Source organism: Leuciscus leuciscus, assembly GCF_965113295.1.
Source record: "Leuciscus leuciscus genome assembly, chromosome: 4".
Lineage (NCBI taxonomy): Eukaryota > Metazoa > Chordata > Actinopteri > Cypriniformes > Leuciscidae > Leuciscus > Leuciscus leuciscus.
In genome coordinates, this window is record NC_138728.1 from 12,882,425 (window position 1) to 12,899,412 (window position 16,988).

General features: G+C 39.1%; 1 protein-coding gene across 1 annotated transcript in view; it reads right to left on the reverse strand.

The window, feature by feature from the left end:
• plxna4 (plexin A4) overlaps nucleotides 1-16,988 on the reverse strand; it is a 216,330-nt gene that overhangs the window by 168,583 nt on the left and 30,759 nt on the right. The window lies entirely within an intron of this gene.

Genomic DNA, 16,988 nt, shown 5'->3' on the forward strand with positions numbered 1-16,988 from the left:
GCCTATCGTCCCCACTCGCTGAAATGGAGGAGAGATTAAAAATAGAACCTTATTCTTCACTTGCAATTCAATTTCGGTCTTCGCTATATGACAGTTTTACCAATGCGGTCTCGCTCAAAACTTCACACCCACTTTATACTTAAAAATAAACCTAGGACTAGGCCATGGCTAGAGTTTGACTTCAATTTGGAGAAATTTCCCCTCATAATTATCATGTTTTTCAAGCTAACATGGTTCAAAGCTTGTTTCGCATCAATAAATTAAAGTCCCCTAATGGCCACACATGTTGCTGTACGTAGTCAGTGTGTCAACATCACTGGTTTGTAGCTATATTCAGTGATGGAAAGCAATCTATAATTCATGAGCATAATAATATTCAAACAGGGGCTGGAGTGTCAGTAGTTTGTAATTCTGTAAAGCTTATTAATAAACAGGCTCATTTATGATACTAATTTCCTGGCGTTTGCGGGTGGCAGCCGCAGAGATCACAGTTCTTCAACTGTATCGGTCAGCTGGGATATGTCTAGCATTAATCATGGAAATGGGAAATAGACTTCATCATTCTAAAGCCTTTATGTTTGTGATGACAATTTATACATCATAAATGTGCATCTTTCTCTACCATAACAACCATCATTGATGGCCTTCTAAACTTTGGGTAAAATCGACAATATCAAACAACACAAATTCACAAAATTAATAGATAAGCACAGATTAGTTTGCACATTCTAACAGTGGGTGAACAAGATGCCATTTACATGACTTACGCCATAATCTGATGAGTTTCTGAGGGAAATTACAGGAACAATTGACTCAAATGAATCTGTTCTTTTCCAATCACAGTAAATGGGATTAAATTTGAAAAAGCATTGAGAACCCCATTCAAATCTTCTCCACACTGAAGAAAGATTGAAGATAAGCTATATTTTTGAGATACTACGGCTGTTGGTGAAATAATATCTGCATGTTTTGATGTCTTGCATCATGCACATTTACAGTTGGAAAGAACCAGTCTTTCAGTACAGTGTGTGAACAGCAGCTCTGTGAGTGTACTGTGAGGTTTTCTAATACCGCAACAAGCAATCTAGGAGGTATTTTTATTCGATCTGACACTCAGTTTGGGCTGACTTCTTACAGGAACACATGCTGCCTCCCAAATTGTTAATTATTCAGAGATGCAACAAAGATCTGTGTATGTGTGTGTGTGTGTAATATCGCATGGTGAACCCAAACTGTGCATTACAGTAGATGTCACTTCAGAGATGAAATCACTGTAAACCTTTGCACTATTCATAAACCCTTCATCCTAAACGAGAGATGACAGCAAAGAGAGAGCGAGACAGACAGAGGGAGACAAAGGGAGAGACATCAAAAGAAAGTGACATACTGATTTTAAAACAAACCACAAGAAGATGAGTCAAACCTTCCCTGTTGTGTCTTTCTAGCCCTAGCTCCCTGCTCTCCAAAACAAAAACACAACAAATGCACTTAAACCAACCCTGGCCAGGAAGAATGGCAGGGGCCTCTGGGACCTGAAGGCTTCATCAGAATCGGCAAGGTGAATGGTACACAGTTTAATCAAACACACAGTACAAGCATGTCAGCCAATAGAACTTGATCAAATTATGAACATTCAAAGCATGGGGTAAACAAATAGAAAAATGGGATTAAAAACAGAGTCAAACATGTGAAAGGTCACTAAAATCAATGATGCCAGCTGTCCATGTCTTCCCAAACACATTGCATAAAGGGGTCAAGGTCAGGCATGGGATCAAGGTCAAAGCTCAAGGGCAACAAAGTATACAAACAGCTGGTCAGTTAATTGGTTAAATGTCTGACCTAGTCATCAGTCAGATGCGCCCGGGTTTTCTTTTTTTGGGCATTTGAAGGAAAGGTTTCCCCTTTGTAGTCAAGACCACAATTTGTTAAAGGAATAGTTCAATAAATTAAAATTGTCATTATATACTCGTTACTTCTCTTCTGTAAAACATTGTTTCCCATATGGCAGACATGAATGGACACTGTCAATCCCCAAAATTACAAACTAAAAATGGTATTTATTATATATACAAAAATAAAAAATAAAATGTAGTTTACATATGAGGACTGTAAAATGTTTATAAAAATATTAATATATTAATCATTTATCAATTCAATATGGTATTTATTATATATACAAAAATAAAAAATAAAATGTAGTTTACATATGAGGACTGTAAAATGTTTATAAAAAATATTATATATATTAATCATTTATCAATTCAATATTATATTAAATATTAAAATTAATATTATTAGTTTTATTTTGTATGAGTTACTTTTTATAGACTACTATATTTTTATTACTGTATGAAATGCATCTTATATGATATAATATTTGTCTATATATTATTGAAAAATAATAGTAGTATTAGTTGTAGTAGTAGTAGTATTAGTAGTAGTAGTAGTAGTAGTAGTAGTAGTAGTAGTAGTAAAAGGTGCATCAAAACCATTAGGCATCTAAAAATGATTGGTTCTCAAGTGGCTCAAGTAGCCAAACATTACTGACATCAAACCTAATGCAACCATTTGATTTGAAAGCTACAGCAGATTGAAAGATTTTCAGTAGGCTAAATAATGACATTAGGGAGAGTAAATGATGACAGCATTTCATTTTTGGCAAACTATCCCTTTAAAAGGAGCTCAGCTGGGCCCACTGATACATCAAAGTCAAAGGATGTGCAGCAGAAAACACAACAACGGCCCCTGGATACTGTTTACTGTTATCAGCCTCAGAAATCCATAATAACAGTCACTCAGCACAGAAATTGAGGGAATTTGGGCTTTGCCAACAGCATAACCCAAGTGGAGGCATATTGTGAGCAAAGGTTTTACGCAAAAAGCAAACTACTAATAATGTCTTTCCGGTTTCTCTCCAGTCTCTCCATTACTCTCCCCTTCACACCCACGTCAATTTATTGTCACCATTCAACGTCACATCACAGCAAATGACATATTTCATATCACACTGCAATTAGAGACAGAACCGGGGGCTGCAGGATGCTGCGTTTGAGCGCTGACGAGAGAATGGGGGAAAAGCGCTGAAAAACGTGTACGTGTGTGGCATTTAAACAAAAGTCATGCTGTTCTTTCTTTTCGTGTTGTTTTGCACTCCCGCTAATCAGATTCAATATCCATGTTAAACTCAGAGTAATGATCCTATTTAGACTCACTGCCAGATTAATCAACTTTCTTAACCCTGACCCCTGGTTGGGGGCTGAGATGTCCTTGTTTTAATCAGTGGGGAGTCTCTTTTGAAAGATTTAGTGGGAAATGTGAGGTTTCGGTAAACAGTAGGACATCTGGGGGGGTATATTTTTATAGTCTGTCTTTTTTTTACAATCCCATGCACCTCTGCTCATGGCCTGATCACCGTTCCCCATCAGAGAGTGACATTTATTACCTGCACTCAGAGCCACATGTGTCTACAGGTGATCAGAGTGACAATAAAATCTGTCTCTCATGTGGGTTTTTCCATGAAAGATGCCTTCCCATGATGCATTTCATCAGATCTTTCTAATCGAAACAAGTTCTGAATCTATATTTACATGCAGTATATGTACTCTACTATTTATAGGTCTCAATATGCTGAAGGAAATCTTATCCATTTATACAGTGAAGTATGTACTCAGAAATAAACACAATTTTGGCTGCTGCAGGGCCAAGATCGAACTCCTGTAAACCCCAGGGAGAAAATTATATATCAATATATAATATCAGATGGCTATCAAACGTGGAAAATAACACCCACAAGCCCTTGTAAGGAACTTGCCACTTTGCCCCATAGGGAGTGTTTTTGATTTAATCATGGTCATTTGATACCTGTACATTTTGACATTTTCTCATCTCTTTCAATCGAAACATTAGTAATACAAAGCTGAACTTGCAGCAATGTAATTGTGTGTTAGCATGTATGTGTGTCTATAGTCTAAAGTGCGATTGGACTGAATAGTAATACCGCTAATGGAACGGCTGGGAAGGTCACACTATCACATCTACGGGAGCTCAAAAGGAGAGCATAATCAATACTGTTGGACAGGTGAGAGAGCGAGAGCGAGCGATGTATAAATGGCCTCTCTCTAACAATATGATGTGCTGCATAGTTCACCTCTAAACCTATAAATCAGCAGCTCGTTCAGAAATGAGGTGAGAACAGCTCAAGTGTTATGACAGCCCGCAGACAGGAGACTGTAACTCTGGTCTCCCCTGGGCTAAACAAACGCTTGTTTCTAATATAGCTAAAAGCCAAGCTCGCATGCAGTATACAGACTAATGGCGGTAAAGTCGGAGTACAGATCTGAGGGTTTTAATGCACATTTTGTGGCACCAATCCACGTAAAATAGCTTGCCCTTGTTACATAGTATGCCTGTTCACATAATGTCATTTTAGACAGTGCTAACACTATAGACTCCGATGCAGTATCTCAGGGTTAAACTAAGTCTAATTTTAGATCTGGACATGTTGATGTCAAAAATATAAAAATATGCCCATAAATAAAAAATTAAGCCATAAAAACAATACAATAATAAAATTAAAAAAAGCTATAATCTAAAAATTTATAATAAACTAATAACCTTGCATTGTGTATTCTGTTGGGGATATCTCACTGGCATACATAAAAATATACAATTAATATTAACAACAATAACAATAACCTTAAAAAATTATAAAATAAAAGAATACATCAAAAATAATGACTTCTCGTTTCATGTTAAGTTGGAGAAATCCCAAGGTGTACATTCGAAAATAATAAAATACAAATAAAAAAAAAAACGATATAATATAAAAATAAATATAAATAAACTATAATAACTTTGTTTCGTGTTCTGCTTGGAACATTCACTGTGCAACAGACAGCTCCGACAGAGTGGCTTTGTGTATGGAGAATGGTCCATCAGCTGAGAGAGAGATTACCAGCACTCAGAGATCAGAGATGAGAGACAAGAGAAAGTCCCTCTCTCTGCAAAATGGCCATTCATTAACCCACGGCCAGGGGAAAACACTGCACACCAAACTCCACAGAAATGGATCAGCCTCATCGATTGTGGCCCGCAGAAGGTGTGGAAACAGATACTACAGCTGCCGAAACAGTGGATAGCGTTTCATAAAAACACCAGCTCTTCACCGCTTTCCAGCCCGTATTGGGTTTCTGCCACACGCAATACAAGCGTAATGCTGTTATATCCATAGACAGGCAGAAAAAAATAAAAAGAGTACAAAACCGTGTGTCTGAATCAAACCACTGACTGTAACAGGACCTTTTTTCTTACAAACAGATGGTTCCATTGAGAATATTAAGAGCAAATTAGCGGTTGTTGAACAAACTTGAAGCTCATAGGGGTAATTTAGTTTTTACTTGAGTATTTTTCAAATCTGTAAAAGGCCCAGACAGCAAGTAGCCAGTGTTCATGAAACCCCTCCTGAGGTTAAGTGAGCTGTTAGACACCCGTAGAGAGACAGTTTCCGGCCTGGCAAACCCAAAATAGTCGCGCCGGTCTGAGTCGGCGTTTTCTGTGGATCATCGTAATTTCACTCCTCATTCCTGAATCAATTATGCATGTCCACCACTGATAAGAAGAGTGCCAGTGCCAATCCGAGGGGCGAGGGGAAATTGGGGGTCGAGGAGTAAGGTCTGCCGTGAAGAGCACTTTGCTAAAACAATAAAAAGAACGGGCATGAGTCTTCTGCTCTGGGCCACAGAGAACAGAGGCTGAGATTAATTAATGACACAACAGGAGCAAGTGTGCAGCGCAGCCCAGAGCCAATAAAGCAATGCTAAATGCTGATAAGTGCTAAGTGAGTGGAGCACTTCAGCTACATTTCAGTAGATGCCAATGGGGTAGAGGGTTATTTAAACCGATATTAGCTTTGAATTGCAATGAAAAAACAGGTCAAGGTTAGCGTTTGGGTGTGAGGTCGGTTTGAGTGTCGGTTTTTTGCCGTGTCACACTGTGGGGCTTTTTCCTCTTTTAAATGATATGGTACAGAGAAAATATGTAGATTAATTATTCGCTTAAGAGAGCCCCTCTTTCGCTTCACTTGCCTCTGTCCTCAAACCTTTTGGCTTAATGCCAATCCCCCTCCTCCACCGCCCCCAAACGCTCTCCATATCTTGGTTTTTGCCTAATCACCCCAAAAGATCTGGCAGAGTTCCATATGATAACCAAGAATAGGACTGTAGTAACCATAAAAAGCAATGATGTTTATGTGCTTTAGAAATTGAGGTAATAATGAAGTGCTGAAAGAATTAAAAAGATTTAAGAGTGTAGAAGTACAACGGGTGTTGCTAGAGTTATGCCATGCTACAAGAACCAGCAAGACTCTTCAGGGGAATGCCTGAAGGCCATATATGTCCATTAGACCTTCTGCAGCAGATTACATCAATTCTCAGCTCCCTTAATGGTGTAAACAGAAGGTCTCGGTGACAGAGTGAAACGTGTGTTTGTGTTAAAAGTCTACCGTATAAAAACAGATGAGGCCTTGCAACGAGTCAGCATGGGGTATAGCCCACTGAGGAACGAGTCTACGGTGAACGAACGGTTGGTTTGCCAGGCCAACAGCTGAGACTAAACAGCTATAATGAAATAACAGAAACCAATTAGAGACAAATCCAATACAATTGCCCTGGTCTTTCTTTGGTGCTTTTGCTCAGCTAACGCAGAAAATCTCTTTAAGGAGAGAAAGAGAATACATTTATGACTAAGCCTCGATTTTTCATAATGTCATTTTCAGTAAAAAGGTTTGCTTGATTACACACAGTGTCTAAACTAGGGCACAAACTCAGAACAAAATGGCAGTCAGCAGTTTCTTTTGTTAGCAGCATTAAAAAGCTTCAAGAATTCAAATACTGAATCTCATCTGAATGCCCTTGAAACTTCATTTCCCATGATGCCTTGTATTTTTTGGGGTGAAATAAAAGTGCAGAATGTGTCTTGTTTGACAATAACATTTATTTTACTAGAAATGCACAAGAGGACTTGCATAACTATTCATTTTTTACAAGTCATTCAGAGAAGTAGTCGACTAGTTAGCTAGTCAATATTTCCTGATGGCCAGCTGTAGGAAAAGCCATGTCGTGATCCGCGGCTGGTCGACAAAAGTCAACATCATTGACTAAAATGCAATAAAACTAATTCTTTCCTCAAAGGTCCCTTTCTGATTTTTTTTATTTTTTTTACAAAGGTCACATCCAGCTTTAGAGAACTAGATATCACAGAACGATCATTGGCTATTATGGCTGAACAAACCGAAGATTTGAGCTCTAGTAAGACGTGAAAAGTGAAGAGAGACTGCAGTGATCTGCCCTTAGAATCACACTAAATAAAGGTCCGGTCACATTTACCACGTTCGGTGAAAATTCAGTCATTTCACGGCATATTGACCAACAGAATGCAGCTTGGTTTTAAAGAGACTTCTGTGTAAGTTGTGCTTCCGACATCACTACACAAATGGCAATACATTTTTTTTAACCTTTTTGCCAACAAGAATTCACCAATTCTTCAACCTGAGGAAATAGTCAATGGGCTGCAGGCTGAATTACACAGTCAATTCAAAGAAAACGAAAACTTCTTCCCAGCACTGTCCAGGGCTCTGTTGTGCTACTAACCCCATGTTTAGGACTCTTTTGACTTGCTAACATCTCTGGACAGACATAACTCTCGCAGGTTGGTCTACAATAATGGAAATTCCCATAATGCACATACAATGTATTGTGAGATCTTCATGATTTCCTACTTATGTATCCCCTACGGAAGGTTACAAACAACACACACTTCTATACCCTTTAAACAAACACAAAAGAACATGGCATGATGAATGCATGTGCAAGTCAAACGCAGTGCACATTCTCTAATGAGCAGCCCATCTCATGTATCTCCCATCTACTGGAATAGAAAGTGTTTCTTTCAAAGATCTGTAATTACCATTCCATGAGCGTAGTGAAAAGCCCCATAATCCTTTGGGAGAGACGGTGTAGCCGAGATAAAAATCCACTTATTAAGGTTTGGGTGATGGTTCTGTCAGCAGGGGATGAAGGGACGAGAGAAAAGGAGGGAATGAAGGAAATGAGGGCTGAGTCTCTTAATTTCAGCATCATTTTATACATCTGTCTGCTACGGTGCATGTAAAGGAAGTGTGATGGTTTGAGTGTAACCTTTTTTATATGCAAATTATATTTATCCAACAAACAGCGACAAAATGGGATGGGATGGGGTGGGGTGGGGTGGGGGGTGAGTTAGGAGCTCTATAACAGCAGACACACACCCGCTGCGCACCTTTTCTAGGTTGTTCCTGTCTTGTATTGTCAAGGGAACAGAATGAGTGACCCAGTTGTGAGGAAGCCCATTTTCCTGCTTCCACAGCAGAGAGTCACACCGGTCACCTCTTGAGACTGGAGGGAGCGCTGTGATTGGCTAATGTAAGCTCACCTGCAATATGTCCTCTACTGTTACAGTGACATGTGAAGACCACAGCTCATAAATCAGAGAAAGCGAGAGGAGGAGGAGAGAGAGAGAGAGAGAGAGAGAGAGAGAGAGAAAGAGAGAGAAAGGGAAAAGAAATGAAGATGAAGGAACAAAAGAAAAAGATAAAGAGCTGGCTCTGCGGTTAAGCAGGACAGCAGCTATTTCTCCGTCGCAATGCTAACACAACACATTCAATGACGGTCATAATTTATGCGTTATAGTTTCAAGGAACACAAATCAGCTGAACAAAGTAGGCCTTGCATACTGTATTTAGAGTTGCTTAACTGTAAAGTTGAATGTTTTAAAAGTAGCATAAATTCAGCTGATAAAGCAATGGATTGCCCTTGTGTAAAAAACGCATCCTTGTATAGCCGATTGGGGTTTTTATTGCATGTTTAACAGACAGGTGTCAGATTAATAAAAATAAAAAAACAGGTGGAAAATGTTGACGTGTTTAAATTAATCGACTCAAACTTTCTTACACCCGGTTCTGCTTTCAACTACGGCCCTGAAAAAATTTCAACCGTCATCTTCAGACACAAAGACGTTTCGAAGACTAATTAAAACAATAGAAGTTTGGAGTTGCCGAACGAATATGAATAACCTTTCGCCACACTATTTAATTAAAGATCAACTTTGGTTTTAATTAAACGTTTGAAAGAGAATGTTCACAGTCTGTTACACAGAGTAATTAATGTAGAATCAAGGAGTTCCTATCTGGCTGAAAGGAGTGGCGCCTCAGCATGTCTGATTCTAATCATTCCCTCACCATCTTACACACTTAGCACTTCCGCAGGCTTAAGAACATGTTGACAAACTCTGTCACACGCGCACACACAGTTGATTGGACATCGCCTGCGCGTGGATCAGATCAAACTGGGTTGATTAAACCGAACAGAAGCATCTCTTGAACTTGAGTCCTGAGCTTGGTAAGGCTGTCTGCTCAGAGGCGGCAGCACTGAATAAAGTAATACACTTAGCACATAACAAGACATTACTGGGTACAAGCAAAATAGAGACATTGAGGTTCTAAACCAGTTTGGACAGGATGCAGCCCTTATGCAGCTGGTAAACGTGACCGGGAGGAGTGATTATAGTGGAGAATTGTGGAAAATTACACATCCGATGGGGATTTATGGGTTTTATGCAGTTGCTTATGCAATGCACTAAACTTGATTCTCATTTCCTACACGGTGAATTATCTGTGTGTAATATCAGCCATGATTTTTAACCACTTTAAGGGATAGTTCAGCCAAAAAGTAAGTCATACAGGTTGGAAACAACATACTATTTCACATACAGTATTTCATTCTTAATATACCTAGAGATTTTGCAAGAAAAAAAAAACTGTTTCTTCACCTTCCAAAATTCATCATGATTTACAATCACACGGAGTACAACTAACACTAATAGGCATTAATCTAATTACACAACTGCTTCTGATGGTCCATGACAGTTTGATTTTCTGTAGGAGTTTAGAGGTTGTTGAGGAAGAGAGAGATGGTTCTAGCAGACAGATGTCCATTAGTTCAGAGAGGCTCTAGTAGCCGAAGCTGCCATTCGAAGGTGGGCATCTCCTCCAGGGCGTTTTGGTAGTTTTACGGCAGTCTTAATGGTCTGTTTACTGCTGTTTAAAAGGAGAGGTCTGGCTCATAATGCTTTAATAAGACTTCTCATAAAAGACTAGAGGCTTCTGGACTTTCAGGGCGGATCCAGACATGCTAATTATGGTGAGAGGACAGAGCAAAAAGAGAGACAGTCATAGTGTTTGTAAGACATAGGCCTATTTGAGAGAATATGTGAAAAATGTTCAGTAGCGTGACAATCAGCTGTCTACAAAATAGTGTAGATTTCCCTTTAAACTTTTTCCAAGTAGTAGTGTAACATGCAATATTGGGAAAGACAATAATCAAACATGTTAAAATAAATCATTGACCGACTCATCTGAGCTCGTTTCAGATCAAAATATTAAGCTAAGCGCAAAAATATTTAGTATTTTCTTCCTCCTTTTCCTGAAACAAAACCAGTTGGGAACCCCTGGTGAAACAAACTACTAGTTGAACGTTTTTAAGTTACAGTTTCAACGCAACCTAGCTAACACTGCCACATCCACAAAACCCACAATGTCTGTTATTCACACAAATATGAAAAAAAAGAAAAAAAAGAAAAAAAAAAACCTTTCCACAGACACTATGCAACCCAGCTAAAATAGACATGGTAATCTAAGCCCCGCATATCTTAAACTGGTGCTGAATGGTAGAGCGGAGCCCGTATCCTCCATTACTGCAGAATGATTACAGAGCTCTGGCATTCGCTTCACCTCGGGATGAATAACCCTCCTTATGAATGAGCATAGTCAAGAATATTCTCTTTCCCTCTCTCTCTTTCTCGCTTTTTTGGTGTCTCTGTCAGCTTTGATTTCTCACTTCCTTTCAGAAAACATCCAAGAACTTCACAAACGTGGAACTGTGGCTGAATTTAAAATGATCAGGGAAAAAATTTCTTTGTTGCACCCAAAATTTCCAACAAGAGAAGGCTTGAGCGTGATTTATTTGTACTTACAAGACAGAAGACCATTTCATTTAATAGTATTAAAAATAGAGACAAGCACAATGAACAACACAATGACTACAATTCCCATGATGCTCTGCACCATTTTTGCTGTGTGTAATCAGTGATGTAACAGAAGAAACCATGTGCAGTCACCCTGCTGAGCTGCAAACGGGCTTTATCAATTATAGAGGGCACAGAGGAGTGGTAGACCAAACAAAGCTCCACTAAAAATAGACACATATCAAATGCATGACATGTCATGGCTATTTTTAGACCCAATGTGTTCATGCAGTGCAGGAGCTCAAACCTTCCTCTTACTGATACAGATCTAATACACATCCTTATGTCAGGAACATACTCTACACAGGTACACAAACATGGATGTGAATGCCAAAGTAGGTCAAGCGTGAGGTGGCATGAGCTACTGTTCAAAAGTTTATGGTCAGTAAATGTTTTATTTTTTGAAAGAAATTAATACTTTAGCAAGGATGCATTATGATGCATTGATCAAAAAGTAACAGTAAACTTTTATGATGTACCAAAAAAAATCTATTTCAAATAAATGCTGTTCTTTTTGCTCTATTAATCAAAGAATCCACAAAAATATTAAGCAACAAAACATTGTTGAAAATAAGAAAGGTTTCTGAAGGATCATGTGACACTGAAGACTTGCCATCACAGGAATAAATTACATTTTGAAACATTAAAATAGAAAACAGATATTTTAAATTGTAATATTTCACAATTTTTACTGTATTTTGGATCACATAAATGACTTTAAAAACATTACCAATCCCAAATGTTTGAGTGGTAGCATACATACTTTTTTCAGCACTCAGGGGGTCGATAAATGTATTCATTTAAATTTACACATGAAACTAGATGCTATTCAGATATAAAATTATATATAGAAGATCAAGAAAGCTTATAATTTCCCACAATCCTGTGCATTTCAGCAGTTAGCTCAAGAAACATGTCATTAACATTAACATGAATTTGTTTATATAGTTATCACTTTTCAATTAAATCTATAGAAATAAGCATTGTATTATATATTAGTTTGCTTAGGCCTATATCTCTAAAGATCACTTGAATTTGTTCTAGATGTTATGATGCCATGAAAGCTTTGGGTAGGCTTTCTGTGAAGTCACTGATTGCGTTTACACAGAAAGAAAAGGTGAGGCTGCATCCTCCTATTTTTCTCAGTTGCCTTCATTCCCCCATGTGCCCTCCCCCCTTCTTTTCTGTGGCTGAATAATAAGCCCAGTATAAGAGGCTGGTGTGTGTGTGTGTGTGTGTACGCGTGTATGTCTGACCCCAGATACACTAACAGACCAGCATGTTGTCGGCAGTGTGGATCTCAGACCGCTCCCAGGTCATTATTGCACCTCACTTCTCATTTGCAGGCTTTACCCACAAAACAACCGCAGCAAAAGGTTTCCAGCTCTGCCACAGAACAGACCAACTGCAGCTAAACTCGCCTAGAAAACTGAACAAAAAAGTCATTAAAATGGAATGAGACACACACGCACAGAGAGAGAGAGGCAACAAGACAGGCAGGAGGTTTATCAACACATTATAGTGTGGAACCACGCAAGCCTTAGGAAAAGAAAGGACAACTATGAAATGTGCTATATATTTTATATTTTTGAACTATATTTTTACATTTACTGAAGATAGCAGTAATGCACGCGTTACCAAATCCCCCAAAATACGGAGATATTATTTTCCTATGATCGTGTGAATGTGATAAATTGCGGCAAAGCAGACTGTTTAATCTCAGCCAGTCTGATAAATGTATGTTGTGTTCGATTACTAGATTGGGTTGTTGTCACACGACAGGAAATGGTTATTTTCTCTCCGATAAGTGAAGCTACTGCAACATGCCACAACACATGGTAGGCGAGAGAGAGAGATAGAGAAAGAGAGCAGCCTGGCTGTCATGGCAACCCTCCCATAGATTCATAAAGGGAAGAGGCCTAAGTTTTGCTGTCATAGAAGTATTCAGGACACACGCATATTGAAGTGACTCTTACAAATGAGTTGTGTACTTTCACACTGGATGTTTCTCTATAGGCCTGCTCTGTTTCTCTGCAGAAAGGCCCAACTCGAAACCACTGTGTTTTCCTCTGGGGTTTGGCATAAGCAGCTGCAGAGAGAGTGATAAAACTGTTGTATACACGGGACACACACACACACTCAACATGCCCATATTCACATATGCACTCCGAAACACACACACACACAGTTTCCCCTGCATCTAAAGCACGCTGTCCTGCAGCATATTTCATCATTCAATTTCAACACTTAATCCTCTGCTCCAGTGGCTCCAGCTCTCTCAAATCATTTCAATAATCTACATTTGTGGTGAGCGTCCAAACAAACACACACATCCAACAAAGGCGAGCCAACCCACCAGGTTTGTGCACACAAAGTAGGGACGGGTCACGGTGGTAAACCAGTTGACTAATCATCCAACAACAGACAATATATATTTATAACAATTTATATTTTCATATTTCATACATTCATAAATGCATATTCAATAAAAAACTAATAATAATAATTTGTTATTTATTTATTTGTTTGTTTAATAGTTTATTCATTTATACATTAAATTCATTCAAATATAAGTACCCTGACACATCCCTAATACTGTACATAGTGTTTTCGCTCCTATGTACATGCTCACAAATCCGTAAAATAAGGAGGACTGGAAAAATTAGTGAGAGAGGGACGTACAGGCAGTCAGATCTAAAGGATAACGTGACCTTTTCCCCACCACCTTCTACTATTCATAGACAAATTGAAGCCTTTTCCGCCAGCCATCACCATCGACAACCGGCAATCTGAGCCGTCATCCTGAAACAACCCGTCTCCGCGGTCTGAACAATTTTACAGTGTCTGAATCGTGCCCTTTGAACTGTGCATCTCCTCAGTGGCGTCTCCAAGGGCCGAAGAATTCACTTCAGTGCACACCTCATGGCTAAATGCACAGAACCTCATCAGATAACACACATACTTCGACCCATCTACACACAAGCATTTTCCCCTCTGTCCTTCACACTGGGCGCTGTCAGCCAGACTTCCTGTGCCAGGTCTGCTTCAAGGTTAGCTGCTCATTGTATTGAGTGAGTGGCTGAGGTTCTCTCAGCGGCAAGCAGGCCTACTGGATGCATTATCACCTCGGCGGGGGGGCTTATCCGGCCCTCCTGGTCTGCGTGTACCCCGCCAGTGAAACGGGCTGCCACGAATGCCTCGCGCGAAAGGATTAAAAGACCGTCGACTTCACCCTTGGCTCAAAACAGATTCGCTGACCGCAATTAATAGGTTTAATTTCACTCTTTTTGACATAGCTACTGGCCAAAGCAGAGGATTGAGGCCTTGACCATATGGCCTATTTCTTACACATAAACACTGAAAGGCATGATGATGGGCTTTTGAAAGGATAATGTAGATGTCTACTAAAGAGAACTAAAGAGATTGGAGAGAATTAAGCCAACGTGTAAAATCATACGTGGTGGCATAAATTTCATTTATAATATAAATGTAGGTCTAGGCCTATATTTAAATGTAATTAAAGGGGTACTTTACAGCTGGCAAAATGGGCTTTCATTAAAACTTTGCTGCTTATGCAGTAAGAAAGGTGATTTTTTTTTTACATCTGTGCTATCTGACTAGAAAAAAACAAAGAAAAAAGGCTTTTGTCTTCCCTTTTGCCAAATATGTAGGAAACCTTCAACACCCATAATGCACTTGGCATGTTGACGTCCAAGGCGACTCACACCAGTCTGCTATGGATATGCCAAATGGTGTCTTTTAGTCAAAATGGTCTTTTAGGTGGACTTTTAGTCAAAAATGGTGTTGACTTGTATTGCTCCCTGGTGCAAGAATTTTTGCTGACAAATAAATGTGAATTTCTCGGCCTAGGCAACACAGACAACGAGTAAGCATTGCATATTTTCAACCCGCTTTGTATTGTTACAATGTCAGAAGTATATGTAAATGAACAAAGTTGCACTTTAAATACTATTATTTCATAATTGATTTTTAAAATAATAATAATAATAATAATAAAAATCTATATTACAAAACACTTTTATTAAATAAATACATTAAATAAATATAAAGAATAAATTCCTTTATTTTGTTGCACTAGAGACATAAAAAGTGCATTCAAAATTTCACACAAATTTGTGGAATAAAAGAGGCATAGGGAGAGAGGGATGGATAGATGGGTCGATTAATGAAGAACAAGTGAGCAAGAGGGGACAAAGAGGTTCCAAAGTCCCAAAACCACATCTGGTCTGGGGGTCCGCCGCAGTGCCAGGGGTGCTGAACAACTGCTGCAGCAAACGCAGCAGTTTCGTGTTTTCAGCTCTGTGCTTTTTATGCTGATGGCCGTGTGTGCACGCATTATAAAAACGTGTCTGTGTGATATTCTCTGGAGGGTTTAGAAGTTGTTTACTGCTTCTCTCTAGGGTTTGGCTACAGCTCTGACTTTTAACACGGTGAGACACAGAATATCCTGTCATTGCACCTCCTCTCGGAGTCAGTCACACAGACAACGCTAACTACAGTTGGAGAACCGCAGTCATGCTGAATGCAGTAAGCCTTGCATTATCCTATTCAAATTTAAAATAAATACCTGGTGGAGATTCTAAACTGCAATAAATGGAAATAATTTTTTTTTTTTTAAATCACTGCAACACAAGGAAAAACAAGACATCTCAAAACTCACATTTTGATTTCATGGGGTCTTTTTTCCCCCAGGTTTCCGAACGACTCTCGCATAAACGATCAAAGTTGCTCCAGATAATATTTACTTTTCATGATGAGCTCGTCTTCAGCTGGTAAACAATTTACTGAGTGTGACGTGCTGGCGGACTATAAATCACCATGCAAAAAGGACAGTAATAAACTCATTTTCATTGATTAATGACTGCCAGCGAGGACTATGTTCTTGTTTTGTCTAAAAGGCAACTGTGACATCATCGGCTGTTTTCCCGCAGAGATCTGCAATCACTGAAATGGCAACTAAAAGGTTTCTGTGTGTTTGTGTGTGTGTGTGCGTGTGCATGGTTATGTGTGTCCGTCTGCCTGAAAGAGAAAGACACTGTGTTGTCTGTCTGTTCCTTGGAGATTTGTTTGGCTTGTTCGTATCTGGAATTCGGTGTCTGTCATTTCGTCAATCATAGTCTCTAACAAAACAAGTCAGTCATTTTTTTTAATGGAATGGCACACAGAAAACATCCCTATTACCTGCAAGATCTTACAGAGTAAGTTGTCTTGAAGTATGAGTGCTCCATCTCTATAATTACAACAGTCTCAACTGTAACAATAAGTATAAGTTTTAATAATCGTTCCAATTCAATAATAGGGAAGTCGACACCACAACTACATAGATAATGACACAGAGGAACAATTTCATCGGAATCACTTTCAGAACGATCTTTTCCAGCTGATGAATGACAGCCAATCGGAATCCACCAGACTTCAAAGAGCTCAAGCATTTGGCAGAAAGCATAACTGCAGCACATGCTTATAATAAAGTGAATGTCATCGTGCCTTGGTGTGGAAGCTAATATAGTTATCATTCTTGGTGTGAACAAGTCTTAAATCTGGCGTAAGTTCCAGGACAACTAACATTTAACCAAGGTCTAGTCTGTTATGCCACGGATTTTCATCCACAGCCAGACCCAACTACAAAACACACCACCACAATAACAAGAATGCGTCAAATTGGAATCCTGCCTTTTGGCAAAGATTTGCCCGTCTGTAACGTCAACTCCCTGGAGGTTTAGCACTTGAGAAAAAGAGAAAAATGATACTCTCATTCTCACTCATCCTCTCTGTCTGTCTTACCCTCCCTTGCTCTCTCTATTTTAATGTTATTTTCTGCTCTGTGCAGTGTCTGGCTGGCCCTTGGATTC